The sequence below is a fragment of the Camelus bactrianus genome, chromosome 6 (genome assembly GCF_048773025.1).
Source record: "Camelus bactrianus isolate YW-2024 breed Bactrian camel chromosome 6, ASM4877302v1, whole genome shotgun sequence".
Classification (NCBI taxonomy): domain Eukaryota; kingdom Metazoa; phylum Chordata; class Mammalia; order Artiodactyla; family Camelidae; genus Camelus; species Camelus bactrianus.
The window spans coordinates 30,614,876-30,633,837 of NC_133544.1; the positions used below are offsets into that span (position 1 = coordinate 30,614,876).

General features: G+C 36.1%; 1 protein-coding gene across 6 annotated transcripts in view; it reads right to left on the reverse strand.

The window, feature by feature from the left end:
• GPHN (gephyrin) overlaps positions 1–18,962 on the reverse strand; it is a 429,918-nt gene that overhangs the window by 34,723 nt on the left and 376,233 nt on the right. The window lies entirely within an intron of this gene.

An 18,962-nucleotide genomic window follows, 5' to 3' on the forward strand; every position in this document is an offset into this window, starting at 1 on the left:
GAATGGCTCAATATCTGCAAATCAACCAATGTGATACATCACATTAACAAACTGAAGAATAAAAATCATATGATCATCTCAATATACACAGAAGACACTTTTTGACAAAATTCAACATCCATGTATGATAAAAACTCTCCAGAAAGTGGCTCTAGAGGAAACACAACTCAACATAATAAGGGCCATATCTGATAAGCCCACAGCTATACTCAACAATGAAAAGCTGAAAGGATTTTTTCTAAGATCAGGAGCAAGACAACGATGCCCCCTTTTGCCACTGTTATTCAACATAGTGTTGGAAGTCCTAGCCACAGCAATGATACAAGAAAAAAGAAAAGAAAAGGGATCCAAATTGGAAAGGAAGAAGTAAAACTGTCACTGTTTGCAGATTACATGATACTATATATAGAAAATCCTAAGGATTCCACCAAAAGAACTAATAAATGAATTTAGTAAAGTAGAAGGATACAAAATTAATTTACAGAAATCTGTTACATTTGTCTACATTAACAACAAACTATCAGGAAGAAATATTAAGAAAACAATAGCATTTACAGTTGCATTAAAAAAAAAAAAAGACACAAAATACCAAGGAATAAACCTATCTAAGGAGGTAAAAGACCTGTGCTTGGAAAAACAGTGTAAGACACTGATGAAAGAAATTAAAGATGATGCAAATAGAAAGATATACCACGTTCATGAATTGGAAGAACTAATATTGTTAAAATGACCATACTACCTAAGGCAATCTGCTGATTCAATGCAATCCTTATCAAAATTCCAATGGCATTTTTCACAGAACTAGAAAAAGTAATTCTAAATTTATACGGAAACACAAAAGACCTTGAATGGTCAAAACAATCTTGAGAAAGAAGAACAGAGCTGGAGATATCAATGCTCCCTGATTTCAAAGTATACTACAAAGCTATAGTAATTAAAATAGTATAGTACTGGCACAAAAACGGACACAAAGATCAATGGAACAGAACAGAAGTCCAGAAATAAACCCTGTATGTATGGTCAATTCATCTATGACAAAGGAGGCAAGATATACAATGGAGAAAAGACAGTCTCTTCAATAAATAGCATGGGTGAACTGGACAGCTACTTGCAGAAGAATCAAATTTGACTACTTCCTCCACCATGTACAAAAATAAGCCCCAAATGAATTAAAAGATTAAGTGTAAGACCAGAAACCATAAAATCCTTAGAAGAAAACACGAGCAGTATGCTCATTTACATCATCATAGCAATATCTTTTTGTATATGTCTCCCCAGGCAAGGGAAACAAAAGCGAAAATAAACAAATGGAACTATATCAAACCAAAAAGCTTTTACAAAGAGAAGGAAACTATCAACAAGATGAAAAGGGAGCCTATTGAATGGCAGAAAATATTTGCAAACAATATGTTTGATAAAGAGTTAATATCCAAAATATACAAAGAACTCATACAACTTAACAGCAAAACAACAAACAACCAGATTAAAAAAATGGGCAGAGGATCTGAACAGATATTTTTCCAAGGAAGGCATTTAGATGGCCAATAGGCACATGAAAAGATGCTCAAAAAACTAATCAAATCAAAACCACAATGAGATGTCACCTCACACCTGTCAGAATGGCTATTATCAAAAAGATAACAATTAACATGTGTTGGTGAGGATGGAGAAAAGGGAACCCTCGTGCACTGCTGGTGGGAATATAAATTGGGGTAGCCACTATGGAAAACAGTATGGAGGTTCCTTAAAAAATTATAAGTAGAATTACTATATGATCCAGCATTTCTTCTGAGTATTTTTACAAAGAAAACAAACCCACTAATTTGAAAAGATACATGCAGCCCTACATTGCCTATAGCATTATTCACAATAGTGAAGACATGGAAGCAACTGAAGTATTCACTGATAGATGAATGCATAAAGAAGAGAGGTATATATACACATACATACATACATATATGTATTGGCCATAAAAAATAGTGAAATCTTGCCATTTGTGACAACATGGATGGACCTAAAAGGAATTACGCTAAGTGAAATAAGTTAGACAAAGACAAATACTGTATGCTTTAACTTACATGTAGAATCCCCAAAACAAGACAAATGAACAAACATCAAAACAGAAACAGGGTCACAGATACAGAAAACAAACAGGTGGTTGCCAAAGGGGAGGGGGTGGGGGATTCAGTGAAATAGATGAGGGAAATTAAGAGGTACAAACTTACAGTTGCAAATTGTGAGTCACAGGGATGAAATGTACAGTGAGGAATACAGTCAATAATATTATAATATCTTCATATTATAACTAATACAGATGATAACTAACTTTATTGTGATGATTATTTTCTAATGTATAGAAATAATGAGTCACTACGTGGTGCAACCGGAACTCATATAGTGTTGTAGGTCAATTATACTTCAACAAACCAACCAGCCAACCCATAGAAAAAGAGATCAGATTTCTGGTTACCAGAGGTGAGGGGTGGGAGAAATTGGATGAAGGTGGTGGAAATATACAAACTTCCAGTTACAAGATAAATAAATACGAGGGATATAATGTATAATATGATTAATATAATTAACACTACTGTATATTATATATATAGATACACACATATATATATGAAAGTTAAGAGAGTAAATCCTAAGAGTTCTCGTCACAAGGAAAAATTATTTTTTCTTTTTCTTTTATTCTGTATTTACACGAGATGATGGATGTTCACTAAACCTACTGCCTTAAGTTAATGTAATCTTGATTCTGGCATAATTGTTTTTTGCTTTCCCATGAAGTCTACTAAAAAATTCAAAACAAAGACAGAGCCTTTACTCAAGATTAGCTTTTATGGATTTCAGACAGAGTATTCAGAATGCAAATGCAGTTTTATTTTAAAATATTTAATATAAACACACAGATGGACTAACAGATGCTAATTAGTTTCCTGTTTCATCTGTTACACCAACTGTGAACTGTATCACTTTAAGATGAGTGAAGATGACAGTGGGAAAGAAAAAGAATTCCAGGATTTGGAGATTAGAGAATAATAGGAGTTGATCACACTAAGATAAACAAACAGGATAAACTAATCATATGCTAATTTCTTCAGAGGTCAAGGATAAATTCCTTAACTATAAAAATTTCTTGGGTATCTATACTTCATGTATGGGATCAAACTACACGTTACATACAGCCATTACTTAGTCCTTCTTCAGTCCCACTGGGTTTTCAGGCACTGTGGAGTCATATAAAGACAGAAGAAAGTATAGTCACTGCCTTTAAGTTTACAAATCAGTACAGAAAACAATGACAAAACTTTAGAAAAGTGAATGAAATAGCAAAGAAATTAACACTGATTGAATCCAAATACATTAGTTAAAGTGAAAATACATATAAAAAGAAGTGATACACATGTTGAGTGGAACACAATGATCAGAACTAGTTTGGGGTAATTAGGAATGGCTTTCTGGACAATATTACTTTTCACGGGAATCAGGTCCGGTAAGAAAAACTTTTTTTAAAAGCACTGTAATACCTAGAGGTTATTCTTGGATGAATCAGTAATACCAACTGTAACAGCAACTTTGAAGGATTAAGAAAGGCAACTGTAATAGTCACTAAAAATAAGTCTGTCATTAAGAATGGGAAGAATCGCTTGTCAATAAACACATGTTTGTTAAGGTAGAAAGAATGCTTTTGGTTAACCAATAGAAAATGAGAGACCTCTGCTGATAAATGATTGGAAAACAAATCTATTATGTTGACTCAAAAATTGAAACTTTGTATTTTGAACAGAAAAGGGTGTTCATTCCATAAGGGAAGCAGGCAGTTTATAAAGAGGATAAGAACCAATTAAATTCAGATCTAAATTCTGTCTGATAATTAGAAATTTCTACTTTTAGAACATGAGGTAAACACTAGGAAGCTAGGATATATTTGGTTCACAAATTGGAAGATGTAAGACATTGGGCTTTGCTCAAATAATCACTTTTCTGTTAAGTCTATCTTGATAATTTCTGCTAAATGTCCAGTTTTATAAGAATCCAATTTGCTATCCCAGTGCTTGTTCCCCTTCGATTTCATGCTTTAATGCAAAGAGGCAGCTTCAAAAATTGGCAGCAGCAGGAGCAAGCAATTTAAATCCAAGACATCAGTTTATGACAGAGCCAAGCCAGCCCAGCATGATCTGACAGGGGAAGTTTCTGTGATGGCAATTTTTCAGAAGGGGGAACTCTTTTCTTAATTAAAGGAATTTCCCAGCCCTTCAGGCCTTGATAGGCTAGAAAGCCCACGTCAGCAGTTTGGAAGCTACATTACTAAGCTGTTTTAAAACTGATACAGAAATATAAACAACTCAATAGTTAAAATCACTTTTAGGAATGATGTAAGATCAATCAATGCTGAACTTTACTGCAAAAAATGTCACCAAGCAGATTCTGTGTATTTGAATCATGATTATTGCTTGTTAAATTCAAGAGGTAAATGTGTCAGATCAAAAGTACCTATGCACATCCTCATTTGTCTTAGTCTTCCTCCACAGCAGGGAAACAATAGTTCACGCTGCCTAGGAGGACAAAAAGAGGCTGACAGGTTACTGAACTAGCCATGGGGAAAAGAAAACTAGGATATCTACTATTCCATATTTAATGTAGAAATAGGATGGAGCTCAGAAGTAGTTTATCCCTGTAAACTCACAATAATTTGAAATCTGTTTGAAATCTCTAGGTTTGACTAGTTTCACATTCAGATTATATTTAGTGTTCCCTCTTTCCTTTCCTGTCATTTCCTGGCATTTATCAAGTAGCTACAATGTGCTAGCACTGTTCTAAATGCAAAGGATAACGCCACAAAATAACTTGATTCACATGCCTGCCAGTAAGCAGTTGAGAATAGCAGTTGCTTTACTTCTCATTTTACTCCTGCTACTAATATAACTTTGTATATGGCAGACACTTACATGGTCATAAAATAAAATAAAAATTTAAAAACAATCTGAAATAATAAGATTTAGTTATAAAGATCTTCATCAATTACTCACAACTGAGAAAGATTACGAACAATCTAATGTCTCATAACAAGGAATTGTATAAATCATATTATACTTTTTAGTAGAGAATAATATGTAGGCATTAAAATGATACAGCAGAGGACTATGTAATGATATGGACAGATATTTATGACATATTGAGTAAAAAATAGAAGATTAAAATAAGAGTATAATTTCTTTGCTTTCTTACACACACTCACATAAACATAAACTGTGTATGTGCAAAGAATTAAAGAATGGAAGAAGAGTAATATTGGATAATGGGATTATGTGTTTATTTCCTTTGTTTTTTTTAAAAATTGATATTTTCTAAATTTTCTTCAATGAATGCTTATTTGTTCTGTTACAAGATTAAAAAGCCACATTAAAAATGAATAACTAGAGGGCAGGGAGTTCCCATGAGGGCACATTAGAAAGACCATGAGCTCATTTCCTCTCATGGGCACAAAAAAATTACAACTGTTTACAGAACAACTATTTATGAAAAAAAGATCAGAATGTACCAGAAAAGATATCCTACAAATAAAGAAGGAATCAAAACAAGATGAGTAGGAAGGGTGCAGTCACAATATAGTCAAGACCTATAACCCTGGGTGGATGACCCACAAACGGGAGAATAATTACAATTGCAGAGGTTTTCCCCAAGGAGTCAGGGGTCTGAGCCCTGTATCAAGCTTCCTAGGTTGGGGGTCCTGCCCCAGGAAGATGATTCCCCAAATCATTGGGTTTTGTAGGTCAGCAGGGCTTGCTTTGGGGAGACACAGAGGGCTGTGGGAAACAGAAACTCCTCTCATAAAGGACGCACACAAAATCTCACATGGTCAGGGACCCACGGAAGAAGCAGTTATTTGAAAGGAACCTCGGGCAGACCTGCATTGCTGATTGTGGAGAGTCTCCTGAGAGGCAGAAGACAACTGGAGCTCACCCTGGGGACACAGACATTGGTGGCAGCCATTTTGGGAGCTCATTTAACCACATGGTGCTGGCAGATGCCATTTTGGAATCCTCCCTCTAGCTTATTAGCCTCAAAACCCAGCCTTGCCCCTACCTACCAGCCTGTAGGCACTAGTACTGGGATGCTTCAGGTCATCCTCACTGAGCAGGCAAGGACACAGCCCCACTCACCAGCAGACAGGCTGCCATAAAACCCCATGAGTTCACAGCCATCTCTGGACATGGCTCTGCCCAACAGAGGGCCTACAACCTGGCCCCACATACCAGTGCACAGGCACTGTACCTGGAACCTCCAGAGGTCTTTAGTCAGAGACCCTGAGACACAGTTCCACCCAGCAGTGGGCAGGTACCAGCCTCAGAATCCCCTGGGCCCTGGCACTGCTCACAAGTGAGCCTGCTCCAATCTCAGGAGTAGTCTCAATAAAAAGTGAGAACCCTAGGTGAGACTGCTGGGCCCAGGACAACTGCAGCCCCATAGCCTACCATGGCAGGACCCAGCCCATCCATCAACAGGCCAGCACTAATTTTGGGACAAGCTGGGCCCCAGCACTGCTGGCCAGCAGGCCCACACAAGCTTTAGGACACCCTGGACCTCACAGCCAGATGTGTCTGAAAATGGCCACATTGATCAGTGGTCTGATAACAGCTCTGGGAACCCTGGACCATGCAGCCAAAAGCCAGGATCTGGCTTTGCCTGCCAATGGGCCAGCACTAGTCCCAGGACCTGTCTTCACCCACTGGTAGTTGGGAACCACCTTCAGGATCTCCTGGATTCTGACTTTACCCACCAGTAAGCAAGCACTAGCCCCAGGCAACCTGGGATTCTGCAGTTAGCTGTCTTGTGACTTGACCTCACTAACCAGCAGCCAGCAGCCTCTGCACAAGGTAGGGTCTGGAAACCAACCAGACTGGGGGCCAGCACCACCTACTAGACTGCCCATAGTAGTCAGCACACCAAAACAGAAGGACTTACATAGCTCATAAGGGGGCAACCCTAGAGCACATAGCTCTGGTGACCAGAGAAGAATATGCAGGGATACACAGGATGTCTCCTATAGAAGTTCACTTTTCCAAGATCAGGAAATGTAACCAAACTACCAGATATACAGAAATTAAAAAACAGCGAGTTAGGCAAAGGGAGGCAATAGAGGAATATGTTCCAAACGAAAGAAAAAGATAAACCCCAGAAGAAGAACTAAGTGAAGTGGAGACAGGCAATGTACCCAATAAAGAGTTCAAGGTAATGATCATAAAGATAATCAAAGAACTTGGGAGAAGAATGGATGGAGAGAGTGAGAAGTTAGATATTTTTAACAGAGACTTAGAAAGTATAAAGAACCACCAAACAGAGCTGAAGGATACAATAAGTGGAATGAAAAATAGACCAAATTATACAGAGGAACATATCAGCAAGTTGGGAGACAACACAGTGGAATTACTAAAGCTGAACAAAAAAGAAAGAAAAAAGATTCTTAAAAATGAGGACAGTTTAAGAGATCTCTGGGACTATTTCAGGTGTATGAACATTTGCATTACAGAGGTCCTGGGGAGAAGAGAGAAATGGTCAGAGAACATATATGAAGACAAAATAGCTGAAAACTTCCCTAACCTGGGAAAGGAAACAGAAATCTAGGTCCAGGAAGCACAGAGAATCCAAAAAAGGATCAGCTCAAAGAGGACCACACCAAGGCATATTGTAATTAAAATGGTAAAATTAAAGACAGAATATTAAAAACAGCAAGGGAAAAGCAACAAGTTACATAGAAGGGAACTCCCATAAGGCTATCAGCTGACTTTTCAGCAGAAACTTTGCAAGCCAGAAGGCAGCGGCATAGTATATTTAAAGTGATGAAAGAGAAAAACTTACAACCAAGAATACTCTCTCTGGCAAGGCTCTCATTCATATCTGATGAAGAGATCAGAAAGTTTTACAGACAAGCAAAGCTAAAATAGTTCAGCATCACCAAACCCACTTTACAATAAATGTTAAAGGGAATTCTCTAAGTGAAAAAGACAAGGTCACATGAAACAAGGAAATTATGAAAGGAAAAAGAGCACTGGTAAAGGCAGACATACAATAAAGGTAGTAAATCAACCACATACAAGGCAAGTCGTAAGGTTAAAAAACAAAAGTAGTAAAATTATCTACATCCACAATAAGTAGTTAAGGGATTCACAAAATAAATAGATATAAAATATAATGTTAAAAACAGAAATTGAGAGGAGAGTAAAAATGCAAGGTTGTTAAAATGTGTTTGAAATTAAGATATCAGCAACTTAATCATGTATATACATACATGACATATATGTATATATGACATACATATAGCTATATATAAACCTCATGGTAACCACATACCAAAAATCTATAATAGATAGACACACACACAAAAGAGAGAGAACTCTAAACAAAGCAATAAATACAGTCATCAAATCACAATGGAAGAGAATAGAAGAATGGAACAAAAAAAAACCCCAAACCCTCCAAAACGACAAAATGGCAACAAATACATACTTATCAATAATTACTTTATATGTAAATGAATTAATGCTCCAATCAAAAGACACAGAATGGCTTAGTGAATGCAAAAACATAACCCATGTAAATGCTGTCTACAAGAGACTTTCTGCAGACACACACAGACTGAAAGTGAGAGGATGGAAAAGGTACTCCATGAAAATGGAAAGCAAAAGCAAGCCAGGGTAGCAATACTTACACCAGATGAAATAGATGTTAAAACAAAGACTGCTACAAGGGACAAAGAAGGACATTACATAATGGTCAAGGGATCAATCCAAGAAGATACAGCAATTGTAAATATATATGCTCTCAACATAGGCACCTCTAATTACATAGGGCAAATATTAACAAACATAAAGAAATTGACAGTAACATAGTAGTAGAAGGAGACACCAACAAACCACTGACGTCAATGAACAGAATATCCAGACAGCAAATCAGTAAAGAAACACTGGCCTTAAATGACACATTAGACCAGATGGACTTGTGTGTGTGTGTGTGTGTGTGTGTGTGTGTGTGTGTGTGTGTGTGTGTGTGTGTGTATAAAAATAAATATATAAAACATTCCACCCAAAAGCAGCAGAACAAGTGCACATGGAACATTCTCCAGGACATATCACATGCTAGGCCATAAGACAAGTCTTAGTATATTTAAGAAAACTGAAATCATATTAAACATCTTCTCCAATCATAATGCTATGAGACTAAGAAACCAACTACAAGAAAAAAACTGCAAAAAAAGGCCCACAAACACATGGAAGCTAAACAATATGCTATTAACAACCAATTGTATCATTGAAGAAATGAAAGAAGAAATAAAAAAAATACCTGGAGACAAATGAAACAGAAAACACAATGATCAAAATCTATGGAATTCATTCAAAGCAGTTCTAAAAGGAAAGTTTATAGTGGTGCAAGTTCATGCCAGGAAACAAGAAAAAATTCAAATAAACAACCTAACCTTACACCTAAATGAAGTAGAAAAAGAAGAACAAAACCCAAAGTTAGTAGAAGAAAAGCAATCATAAAGATCAGGGCAGAAATAAATGCAATAGAGACTTGCAAAGCAATAAAAGAGATCAACGAACTAAGAGCTAGTTCTTTGAAAAGATAAATAAAATTTATAAGCCTTTGGCCAGACTCATCAGGAAAAAAGAGAGAGAATCCAAATAAATAAAATCAGAAACAAAAAAGTAGAAGTTACAACCAACACCACACAAGTACAAAGGATCACAAGAGATCACTACAAAAAATTATACACCAATAAAATGGAAAACCTTGAAAAAAATGGATAAATTTCTAGAAATGCAGAAGTTTCTGAGACTGAACCAGGAAGAAATAGAAATTATGAACAGACTGGCTACCAGTAATGAAACTGAATCAGTTAAAAAAAAAAAAAATCTCAACATATGAAATTCCAAGACCAGATGGCTTCACAGGTGAATTCTACCAAACATTTAGAAAGGCATTAACATCTATCCTTCTCAAACTACTCCAAAAACTACAGAGGAAGGAACGTTAATCCAAACTCATTCTTTGAGGCCAGTATCACTCTGATACCGAAACAGACAAAGATATCCCAAAAATGAAAATTACAGACCAATGTCATTGATGAACATGGATGCCAAAATCCTGAACAAAACACTAGCAAACCAAATTCAACAATACATTAAAAGGTTCATACAACATGATTAAGTGGGATCTATCCCAGAGGTGCAAGAATGGCTCAATATCTACAAATCAATCAATATGATACATAACATTAACAAATTGAAGAATAAAAATCATATGATCATCTCAATATACATAGAAGACACTTTTTGACAAAATTCAACATCCACATATGATTAAAAACTCTCCAGAAAGTGGGTATAGTGGGAACACAACTCAACATAATAAAGGCCATGTCTGATAATCCCACAGCTAACATCATACTCAACAATGAAAAGCTGAAAGCATTTCTTCTAAAATCAGGAACAAGAGAAGGATGCCCCCTCTTGCCACTGTTATTCAACACAGTGTTACAAGTCCTAGCCACAACAATGATACAAGAAAAAAGAAAATAAAGGAATCCAAATTGGAAAGGAAGAAGTAAAACTGTCACTGTTTACAGATGACATGATACTATACACAGAAAATCCTAAACATGCCAGCAAACAAAACCAAAACCAAAACCAAACAAACAAACAAAAAAAACCCGTAACAGTAAAGCTCACCGATGAATTCTGTAAAGTTGCAGGATACAAAATTAATATATAGAAATCTTTTTCATTTCTACACACTAACAACAAATTATCAGAAAGAGAAACTAAGAAAATAATCCCATTTACAATCATAAGAAAAAAGAATAAAATACCCAGGAATAACCCACGTAAGGAGGTAAAAGACCTGTATTTGGAAAACTATAAGACAATGATGAAAGAAATCAAAGATGCTGCAAATAGAAAGATATACCATGTTCATGAATTAGAAGAACTAATATTGTTAAAATGACCATACAATCCAATGTAATCCTTACCAAAATCTCAATGATATTTTTCATAGATCTAGAAAAAATAATTCTAAATTTGTATAGACACACATAGCTAAAATAGCTAAAGAAGACCTCAAATAGCTAAAAGAATGTTGAGAAAATGAACAGAGATGGAGGTATCATGCTCCCTGACTTCAGATTATACTAAAATCCTACAGTAATTAAAACAGTATGGTGCTAGCACAAAAACAGACACACAGATCAATGGAACAAAATAGACAGTCCAGATATCAAGCCATGCCCTCATGGTGATTTGATCTATGACAAAGAAGGCAAGAATATACAATGGAGAAAACAGAGTATCTTCAATAAGTGGTGCTGAAAAAACTGGCAGCCACATGTAAAAGAATGAAAGTAGAACATTTTCTTATACTGTATACAAAAATAAACTCAAAATGATTAAAGAATTAAATGTAAGACCAGAAACCATAAAACTCCTAGAAGAAAACATAGGCAGAACACTCTGACATAAATTCTAGCAATAATTTTTTTGATCTGTTTCCCAGGACAAAGTAAACGAAAGCAAAAATAAATGAGATCTATTAAGCTTAAAAGCTTTTGCATAGCAAAGGAAACCACTGACAAAATGAAAAAACCTACTGAATGAGAGGAAATATTTGCAAGTGATATGACAAATAAGCTGTTAATATCCAAAATATATAAATAGCTCATTCAACTCAATATAAAAAAAAAACCCAATTAAAAAATGGGAAGAAGACTTGAATGGTATTTTTCCAAAGAGGACAAACAGATGACCAAAAGGCACAAGAAAAGATGCTCAACATAACTAATCATTAGAGAAATGCAAATGATAACCCACAATGAAATATCACCTCAGTCAGGATGGCTATCATCAAAAAGATGACAAGTAAAAATGTTGGCATAGATGTGGAGAAAAGGGAAACCTTGTATTCTGTTGGTGGAAATGTAAATTGGTAAAGCCCCTGTGGAAAACAGTATCGAGGTTCCTCAAGAAACTAAAAATAGAACCACCATATGATTCAGCAATTCCAATCCTAGGAATATACCTGAAGAAAATGAAAACATTAATTTGAAAAGATACATGCCCACAACAATCATAGCAGCATTATTTATAATAGCAAAGACATGGAAACAACCAAAGTCTATCAACAGGTGAATGGATAAAGAAGATGTGACATACATATGCAGGGAAATACTACTCCAGTCATGAAAAAGAATGAAATTTTGCTATTTGCAACATGGATGGACCTGGAGGGTATTATGCTTAGTGAAATAAGTCAGACAGAGAAAGATAAATACTAAATGTTCTCACTTATATGTAGAATCTAAAAATACAACAAATGAGTATAACGAAACAGAAACAGACTCAAACAAGTGGGGAGAGGGAAGGGAGAACGGACAAGATGGGCATAGGGGATTATAAGGTACAGATTACTATGTATAAAATAAATAAGCTACAAGGATGTATTGTACAGCACAGGGAATACAGCCAGTATTTTATAATAACTTTAAAAGGAGTATAATGTACAAAAATTTGAATCACTGTGTTGTATACCTGAAACTAATATAAAATTATAAATCAACTATACCTCAATAAAAATAAATAAAATAATAAATAAGAAAAAAAAAGAAAATGTATACCTAGAACATCTAGAAAAATGGCCCAAGAAGTTCATAACAGAACTGGAGCAGGAATAGAAGATGATCATGCTACCCTCCCAATTTAAAATCTTTTAATGTCTTACTACTAATTATGATCCCTTAAACAGCATTTTGAGGTATCATGCAGTCAGTACTATGCTGGCTGCTTCAGGAGGGTCTGTTTTGCACAGGTAGTTCATAACTCACAGATTATGTTCCCTGAGTCTACATGTGAAATTGGTTGTTTTGAACCTGGAACACATTCCTATAAAAATAATATTATAGATGGTGGGCAAGATCCCAGGGTAGTTAAAAACAAACAAACAAATCTTCATTTAGCTCATAATGTTACTAATATGTTGCTGAATTATGCTTTAGTATTAGCCTGAATTTTGGAAACAGGATGGAAGACTGAAGTAAGAATGCTGAAATGTAAAGCATTTATTTGTGGTATCTTCCTACCTGCCTTTCTAGAGTCCTCTCCTGCTGTCAAATGCACTTCTTGTCAAGCCTCCAGTGTCTCGCTATGCTAAGGTTCTGGTATAGTCCTGCTCAGGGTTTTTCCCTGTGGCTCAAAGAACTCCAAGTTCTAAGTGATTAGTTCCTGTTTATTTAGGATAGCAGATTCACCCAGATGCTGGATGTCTGATTTGAACTAATTCATATTAATATGCAAACAACTCTCTCTCAGGTAGAATACTTTTAAACACAAAAGGACTTCTAAGTATTAGACTATCAGGAAGTATATTAATGTTAACAGAACAAACACATTTAGCCAATGTGGAGGATATTTGGGCTTAATAAAACATCTCTCCTAAATAGGCTGGATCTTGAAAGTCAAGGGATAAGGAGATTAACTTTCCCCGTAAAGTTTCTTGCTATTCTTGGCTTTTCCCCCCTTTCACTCATCAAAAAGCTTTTTCTCCCCTCCCTTCTCTTAAAGCAGTGACAGTGGAGCTCAGATGGTGAGTGGGGGAAAGGTTAGAACAGAAGTAGCCATTCCTGAGTCTGGGTCATTCATAAAGTGAATGAATGTAGGCCTGAATACCAAATTACTGTATATTCACATTGCATGCACATTCTCTTTTCTTTGTTTTTCCCATTCTCCTTCTCCCTCTAGCCCTGCCCTGGCCAAGATACTATGAACTGGCATAACAAATTACCCAAAGGTAACAAACACTGCAAAAGTAGCTCCAGCAGTTACGAGAGGAAAGATAAGAGATTATAAAAAAGCAAAGGAGCTTTTCATTTTATGGAAGGGAGAGTTGTCTATTTTACAGTGAATGAGAAGCTTTATTTAAGGGTCCAGAAAGTAAACTTGAACTACTGTAATAAATCCTCCTGCCCCTCCACCTTCTATAACACCTAAACAGCTAGGACTCTGCATCTCAAGTCCTTGTAATTCATTCATACACAGAGTCAGTATTTAGTTCAAAATTTAAACTAAATTTTCCTCTCTGGCCTTTGAAATATTCATAGTTACTATTTACTAAGGATTTTTATTCATTAAAATGGATATAGCCTATTTAGCTTAGTAACCTTAATATTAATAAATTATGGGTGCTAAGTCTAGTTAAGAGGGCAGCATGGTAGAGCAAAAGGTGAAAGACCTTGGAGTTGGACAGGCCCGGGTTGGCCTCCTTGCTCTGTCTTTTACTAGTTGTATGACTCTGAACAGCTTAATTTTTTTCAGCTTCAGTATTATTATCTACAAAATGAGTATAAAAGACACTTAAGACACATGACTGTTGTTTCATGAGGCCTAAATAGGCCAAGTAAGTGAAGGAGTGTAGTATAGTGCTATACATAGAGTAGGTGGTTAAGTGAAGATTACTGTCTTTTCCCAGGTAAAGATGGACATGTTTGGATTGAGGAGGCTGGAGAAAATGGATGTGGATTGGATGGGGAGGAAAGAGAGGAGTGGAAAAGAATTGAAAACTTTTTTGTAGTTCTCACTAATAAACTATCTTATTCATCCTTGCAGTACCAAATACCAGGACAATGCCTGATATAGCATAACCCTTCGTAAAATTTTGCTGAATTATTAGAATATGCTTACCAATGTACCATAAAACCCCAGTTCTGCTGCAGGTAATTTTAAGGGCAAGATCTGTATCTATTTCAGTTTTGTATCCTCAATAACTTTGGCTTAAAATTCATAGTGGTTATATGATTCAGTTGACTACATCCTTGTTACTTCCTGTGATCCATGCACCAGCAGCAGCTTGGTATCCTTGGGAGCTTGTTAGAAATGTAAAATCTTGGCCCATTCCAGATTTGTTGACTCAGAATCAACATTTTTAATAAGATCTCTAGGTGATTTGCATAGGTATACAATCAATTCCTGACTAACTGAGCAATGAATAAACAAATTGTACTGTTATTCTTATTTCTAGGAAGTCTCCCAAAGTTAGCCCATGTGATACACCTTCATCAAACTATCTTTCCAAAATAATGGTTTATTATGTTAATTCTGCTTTTTAAGAAAGCTGCGAATTTAACCAAATTGGGTAGTTCTGCCTGGATTGCAAAGCCTTTCAAAATCTGTCCTCAAATTTCTACTAAATTTACATGTATTATCCTTCTATCTGAACCGCCTACTTGAATCAGTCTGGGCTGACCTGAGAAAGCTATTCATTTCTACTTCCCTATTTTTGTTCATTCCATGTTTCCTACTTGGTTAACACACTCTCTTTTTCTAACTATACAGATCCTAACATCTTTCCTATTCTAGCTAAAACTGCACCTTTATAGAACTCTCTCTGATCACTCCAGCCCATAATGATGCCTCTCTTTTGACATTTATATTTATTATCTTGTCTTCATGAGAGCAGAGAATTGTGGATTGTTAATTTCAAGAAACTTCGGATTCCATTTCTACCTCTGCCATTAACTTCTGTAATGCTGGGCAAGTTCACTTAATATCTCTGGGTTTAAAAATCTGTCTTTTTCATACGGATGGCCAACAGACACCTAAAAAGATGCTCAACACTGCTATTATCAGAGAAATGCAAACCAAAACCACAATGAGGTATCATGTCACATCTGTCACGATGGCTATATCAAAAAGACCACAAACAACAAATGTTGGTGAGGATGTGGAGAAAAAGGAACCCTTGAATACAGTTGGTAGAAATGTAAACTGGTATAGTCACCATGGAAAACAGTATGGAGGTTCCTTGAAAAACTAAAAATAGAAGTACCATATAATCCAGCAATTCCACTCCAGAAGGTATATCTGAAGGAAACAAAAACACTAATTTGAAAAGATTCATGCACCCCATGTTCATAAGCAGCATTATTTACAGTAGCCAAGATATGGAAGCAATCAAAGTGTCCATCAAGCTGAATGAATAAAAGATGTGGTATGTGTGTGTGTATATATGTATGTATATGTGTGTGTGTGTGTGTGTGTGTGTGTGTGTGTGTGTGTGTGTGTGTGTGTGTGTGTGTGTGTGTATACACAATGGAATACTCCTCAGTCATAAAAAAGAATGAAATTTTGCTATTTGCAATAATGTGGATGGATCTGGAGGGTATTATGCTTAGTGTTAAGTCAGACAGAGACAGATAAATACAGAATGTTATCACTTATATGTGGAATCTAAAAATACAACAAATGAATGAGTATAACAAAACATAAACAGACTCACAGATACAGAAAACAAACTAGTGGTTACCAGTGGGCAAAAGGAAGGGGAGAGGAGCAAGCTAGGGTTAGGGGATTAAAAGGTACAAACTACTATGTATAAAATAAACAAGCTTCAAGGATGTATTGTACAGCACAAGGAATATAGCCAATATTTTACTTTAAATGGAGTATAATCTATGAAAATTTTGAATCATTATGCTGTATACCTGAAACTAAGATAAAATTGTAAATCAACTATACCTCAATAAAAAAATTAAAAAGTATAAAAAAATTTGTCTTCTAAAAAAATACTAGGAAGCCTAATAGTACTGTGTTCCATTCAATGTGAGAAAATACGTCTAAGGAATGTATTTTAATATACACATAATATTTTTAAATGAATGTCTTAAAAATACAGTTGTTGCTCAGGTATTTGAAACACCTGTCCCATAATCTTCACTGTTTCCTCTTTTAAATAAAATGTACAAGAAACTAAGGCAAAACTCATCCCAATTCAATCCAAATAAATTACAGAGTCTTACTCTTCAATTTTAACATTGTTAAGATTATGGTAGGTGATAAGCGTAAGAACTGAGAAGTAGAATCACATAGAATTTAAACCCAGACTGAAACCTTTTTTAAATACAAGAATAGCGCTCACACTCCCTCCTCTTATTTGCCGTAGCTGAGTAAGGGCTCTGTGCTTGCTGACATTTTTGAGCTGTTTCTCTCCCTGCTTTAAACATGGTGCAGTTTCTCCCTTGACCCTGCTTGTTTCCCTGGAGAGCTTCACACAGAGGCTTCTGTATAACATTTGCTTTCATTAGCAAACAGCTATATAGGAGAGAGAATAATGTAGAGGGAGGCAACCTTCACAGACTATCAACAGGCTGCAGATTAAATGTACCTTGTTTCCTCTGCTAAATTCCCAGCACAGATTTCCATTTGAACAGTTAGAAATTCTTTCCTCCCACATTCCACCTCTGCATTCGAAATCATTTACTCTGGGCCTCTTCAATATAGCACTCTGAGACTGAGAAAGTTCTGATTTGCATCAATTGTATTTTTAAAAACTTCTCAGTTTTATGTAAGGTATTCTATCCAAGAAAAGGATATACAGTAGGGATTTGTATATTCTCAGAGTTGCCGATATATTGCTTACAGTTTGTTGTTCTTCATATGCTGCTTCCAAGATACATTTTGAAGTTATATTTAACATCAACATTAATCATTAGCAAATATCTACAACAAATCAATAATTGGCTGCAAACAGTAGCATATCAACATATGAACCTTTCAATGATGTTTTGGCTTTATGGTAAGGTAATGGCAGCATACACGGTACATATTAAATTACTTTTTCTTTTTTTTGTATATAGAAGTACAACATTAGGGAGAGACTGGACAGAATTGTAGCCCAGAATAGCTTAAGATAAGAATCTCACATACACACACACCACCTGTCACATGATAATATTTCTTAGAGCTCGTTAATGTACTTGGAGGCAGGGCCAGAGCCAGTGGTGGGTGGTAAAGAAACCCCAAATCTGATTAGTTTGTTTGCCAGAGTTTCAGGCCTGTTCAGTGCTGCTGGAACTCTTGCGTTCATCAATTTTTTTGTCTTTAAAGGTGTAGCTACATCAGGATAATTTTTAGGTCCTTGAAGTTTATATGAAAGGGTCAGGTCCAAATTCAACAGCCCACCGGCCCTGTTTTTTTTTCCCGTGGGTTCTTTCTATCCCTTCCCAGGGATAGGGAGCCTGGGTTAGGGTGACAGTAGGGAACCTGTAGCACTGGCTTCACCAGTATGGGCTCTAAGTTGGCTGGTTACTTACCTATGAACTTAACTTTCAGGTAAATACAAATGGTGGAGATATTTTTTAAAAATGATGTTTGAAAATACATCTAACAGCCTCTACTCCAGTGTCCTCAGAGAAATAAAAAAGTCAGGAGGAAAGAAGAGAACTTTAAAAGGTGAGATTAATATAAAAGCTACTACCCTTCAGGTTACTGGCAAGATGCTGTGTCCCACATTTGGACTGTGCTGTGTCCAGGCTGAACCTAAGCTGGGGATTGTTAGGTGTCCGAGAATACTTTGTGAAACGGTAGGGCAGGGCCTCTTCAAAAGCACATCTGAGTCCTGAGAAAGCACTCATCTTAAGGGAAGAACGATCCAGGCATAATGAGCTTTTCTCGGTGACAAGGTGGTGATAAGAGAGGAAAGAGGCAATTATGGGTGACAGGTACATCATGGTATCCATCACTCAGATTTGTCTCCTAGCTTTGTCTTCAGCAGGCTGATGTTTGAGTATTATTCAGAGCAGGCACACCTCTGGTGAACTGGAAATAGTGGCTGGTGAAAGATGGCTGAGCAGCAGCACTGCATGGAAGTGGGATGCTCAGAAAGAACAGGCTTGTTTTTGATCACATGTGAGACACAGCAGGAGATTTACAGAAATGCTCGGGGAATTTAGCAGAGAGCTGAGTTAATTTAGTAAATGGGGTAATATGCTCTTAAAGATGGACAATTATAGCCAATGCGCCTCCCTTTGAACTTACAAGTAAGTGAAGCCTGGAGAAACTCAGATTATATAAGGATACAAAAATCAATATAGAAGTCCTAGAAAATAATTGTACTTAAACTTCAAAGAATCCATT